Raw genomic sequence first — 4,325 nt, 5'->3', positions numbered from 1 at the left:
AAGAGGGAGGGGGGTGAATTGGTTTCTTCTAAATTTTTGGTGTTTAAAAAGGACTTCTTAATTAAGTGCAGTGGATGCTTCCTTAAACTATTTGAATGATTTAAACTAGTGCAATAGGAAAAGAGATCTAGAATTGATACATACAAGAAGGCAGATATATGTTGGGTTAGGTAAAATTCGGTAGGCCAAAAGCTGTGCCGTAAGAAAGGAGGCACTAGTTTTATAAATTCCCATTTATAAAACCATAAATACATACTACTAATCCTATTGCACGATCAAGAGTTGAAAGTTTTCTTTAAGAAACTTTCCTTTAGTGATAATTACCTAGGCTAATAAGAAGTGGAGAATCTATACCCTCTACTTACCTAACAGAGGGACGAGGGCTCTCTCTCTCCACTTCACCACCGGATACTGTATGGAAAAAAACTAAAGATTTCTTATCCCGAACTTAGGAATAAACCAGTATCCGGGCAATTGTCCGAATACTTCTCCTGTTGTTCTGTTTCCTTTCCTCCCTTTCCTTAAAGCTGAAAATCCGGGAAACCGGATTTCAGAGTATAGGAAGATTCCCCCTGAGGGGGACGAGGCCGTAGGCCGAAGGGGGGTAAGAATATCCTATAAAAGATAGGAAGGGGAGGGGGTTCGGGGGAGGGGAAACCTTCCCTTCCCCAGAAATCTTTAAAGTTTCCCGAACCTAAGTTTGCGAGGTTCGGGTTCCATACAGTGTTTTGTTGTATCCGTATGGAGCCAGTATCGGTCGATCGCGTTGGGACACCACCCCGTTGGGTCATCGATTTGGTGGGAGTAGTTCTACTTCTCTTTTCCTACGGCACAGCTTTTGGCCTACCGAATTTTACCTAACCCAACATATATCTGCCTTCTTGTATGTATCAATTCTAGATCTCTAAACCTTGTTGATTCACTTTGATATGTTTGGTTAAATGAATGTAGGAGGAAATGGTTTAGAGATATCCAGTCAGTAAATCCTGAGACTAGTTTTACTTCAGACTTTCCCGGCTAGTCTAGGGCCCTAGACCTGGTGAGGAACTACTTCAGCAATAATAAATCCTAATCCATCAGTGCCGTAGATAAATGGGTCATTAGAAGGATTTACTCGGGAAAGCTTTTTCAACTAGGTGATACATTTTCAGATATTATTTTTATGTTAAAAGTCATCCGATAAAAGTTTGACTTTAAGGCAGATATAATCGGATCAAATTTAACCCACTTTCTAACTCGTTTTTTATATAGGAAATCCACGCTTCAAAAAAGAAGTGAAGTGAGGCTTTCCAAGCCGAACGAAACGAGGACTTTCCTTTTTAAACTTGTAAGGACTCCCCCGAGGGGGACGAGGCCATAGGCCGAAGGGGGGAAACGTTCCATTAATTGGAGGTAAGTTTCTCCGATCGGAGTTGGGGGGGAAACGTCCATATAAACACTCCCCCCGAGGGGGTTGGGGGGGAAACGTTCCATAACCTAGTCCTTAGATAAGGGAGTGCTTTCCAAGCACGACTGGTATAAGGCTTCGCCGTTTGAGAACCCCTTCTTTCACCTTGGTGAAAGGAGGCAAAGTAAGGCTTCGCCGTTTGAGAACCCCGACTTTCACGAATGTGAAAGGAGGCACTAGTTTTATAAATTCCCATTTATAAAACCATAAAAGGTAAGTACTCATCCTATTGCACGATCAAGAGTTGAAAGTTTCCTTTAAGAAACTTTCCTTTAGTGATAATTACCTAGGCTAATAAGAAGTGGAGAATCTATACCCTCTACTTACCTAACAGAGGGACGAGGGCTCTCTCTCTCCACTTCACCACCGGATACTGTATGGAAAAAAACTAAAGATTTCTTATCCCGAACTTAGGAATAAACCAGTATCCGGGCAATTGTCCGAATACTTCTCCTGTTGTTCTGTTTCCTTTCCTCCCTTTCCTTAAAGCTGAAAATCCGGGAAACCGGATTTCAGAGTATAGGAAGATTCCCCCTGAGGGGGACGAGGCCGTAGGCCGAAGGGGGGTAAGAATATCCTATAAAAGATAGGAAGGGGAGGGGGTTCGGGGGAGGGGAAACCTTCCCTTCCCCAGAAATCTTTAAAGTTTCCCGAACCTAAGTTTGCGAGGTTCGGGTTCCATACAGTGTTTTGTTGTATCCGTATGGAGCCAGTATCGGTCGATCGCGTTGGGACACCACCCCGTTGGGTCATCGATTTGGTGGGAGTAGTTCTACTTCTCTTTTCCTACGGCACAGCTTTTGGCCTACCGAATTTTACCTAACCCAACATATATCTGCCTTCTTGTATGTATCAATTCTAGATCTCTAAACCTTGTTGATTCACTTTGATATGTTTGGTTAAATGAATGTAGGAGGAAATGGTTTAGAGATATCCAGTCAGTAAATCCTGAGACTAGTTTTACTTCAGACTTTTCCGGCTAGTCTAGGGCCCTAGACCTGGTGAGGAACTACTTCAGCAATAATAAATCCTAATCCATCAGTGCCGTAGATAAATGGGTCATTAGAAGGATTTACTCGGGAAAGCTTTTTCAACTAGGTGATACATTTTCAGATATTATTTTTATGTTAAAAGTCATCCGATAAAAGTTTGACTTTAAGGCAGATATAATCGGATCAAATTTAACCCACTTTAAAACTCATTTTTTATATAGGAAATCCACGCTTCAAAAAAGAAGTGAAGTGAGGCTTTCCAAGCCGAACGAAACGATAACTTTCCATTTCATAACCAATCCCCCCGAGGGGGACGAGGCCATAGGCCGAAGGGGGGAAACGTTCCATTAATTGGAGGTAAGTTTCTCCGATCGGAGTTGTGTCGGGAAACGTCCATATAAACACTCCCCCCGAGGGGGTTGGGGGGGAAACGTTCCATAACCTAGTCCTTAGATAAGGGAGTGCTTTCCAAGCACGACTGGTATAAGGCTTCGCCGTTTGAGAACCCCTTCTTTCACCTTGGTGAAAGGAGGCAAAGTAAGGCTTCGCCGTTTGAGAACCCCGACTTTCACGAATGTGAAAGGAGGCACTAGTTTTATAAATTCCCATTTATAAAACCATAAAAGGTAATACTACTCATCCTATTGCACGATCAAGAGTTGAAAGTTTCCTTTAAGAAACTTTCCTTTAGTGATAATTACCTAGGCTAATAAGAAGTGGAGAATCTATACCCTCTACTTACCTAACAGAGGGACGAGGGCTCTCTCTCTCCACTTCACCACCGGATACTGTATGGAAAAAAACTAAAGATTTCTTATCCCGAACTTAGGAATAAACCAGTATCCGGGCAATTGTCCGAATACTTCTCCTGTTGTTCTGTTTCCTTTCCTCCCTTTCCTTAAAGCTGAAAATCCGGGAAACCGGATTTCAGAGTATAGGAAGATTCCCCCTGAGGGGGACGAGGCCGTAGGCCGAAGGGGGGTAAGAATATCCTATAAAAGATAGGAAGGGGAGGGGGTTCGGGGGAGGGGAAACCTTCCCTTCCCCAGAAATCTTTAAAGTTTCCCGAACCTAAGTTTGCGAGGTTCGGGTTCCATACAGTGTTTTGTTGTATCCGTATGGAGCCAGTATCGGTCGATCGCGTTGGGACACCACCCCGTTGGGTCATCGATTTGGTGGGAGTAGTTCTACTTCTCTTTTCCTACGGCACAGCTTTTGGCCTACCGAATTTTACCTAACCCAACATATATCTGCCTTCTTGTATGTATCAATTCTAGATCTCTAAACCTTGTTGATTCACTTTGATATGTTTGGTTAAATGAATGTAGGAGGAAATGGTTTAGAGATATCCAGTCAGTAAATCCTGAGACTAGTTTTACTTCAGACTTTCCCGGCTAGTCTAGGGCCCTAGACCTGGTGAGGAACTACTTCAGCAATAATAAATCCTAATCCATCAGTGCCGTAGATAAATGGGTCATTAGAAGGATTTACTCGGGAAAGCTTTTTCAACTAGGTGATACATGTTCAGATATTATTTTTATGTTAAAAGTCATCCGATAAAAGTTTGACTTTAAGGCAGATATAATCGGATCAAATTTAACCCACTTTAAAACTCATTTTTTTAGAGGAAATCCACGCTTCAAAAAAGAAGTGAAGTGAGGCTTTCCAAGCCGAACGAAACGATAACTTTCCATTTCATAACCAATTCCCCTGAGGGGGACGAGGCCATAGGCCGAAGGGGGGAAACGTTCCATTAATTGGAGGTAAGTTTCTCCGATCGGAGTTGTGTCGGAGAAACTTACACTTGTAAGGACTCCCCCCGAGGGGGTTGGGGGGGAAACGTTCCATAACCTAGTCCTTAGATAAGGGAGTGCTTTCCAAGCACG

This window comes from Phoenix dactylifera, unplaced genomic scaffold, assembly GCF_009389715.1.
Source record: "Phoenix dactylifera cultivar Barhee BC4 unplaced genomic scaffold, palm_55x_up_171113_PBpolish2nd_filt_p 000685F, whole genome shotgun sequence".
Lineage (NCBI taxonomy): Eukaryota > Viridiplantae > Streptophyta > Magnoliopsida > Arecales > Arecaceae > Phoenix > Phoenix dactylifera.
The sequence above is the reverse complement of the archived record's forward strand: the minus strand, read 5'-3'. Positions refer to the sequence as shown.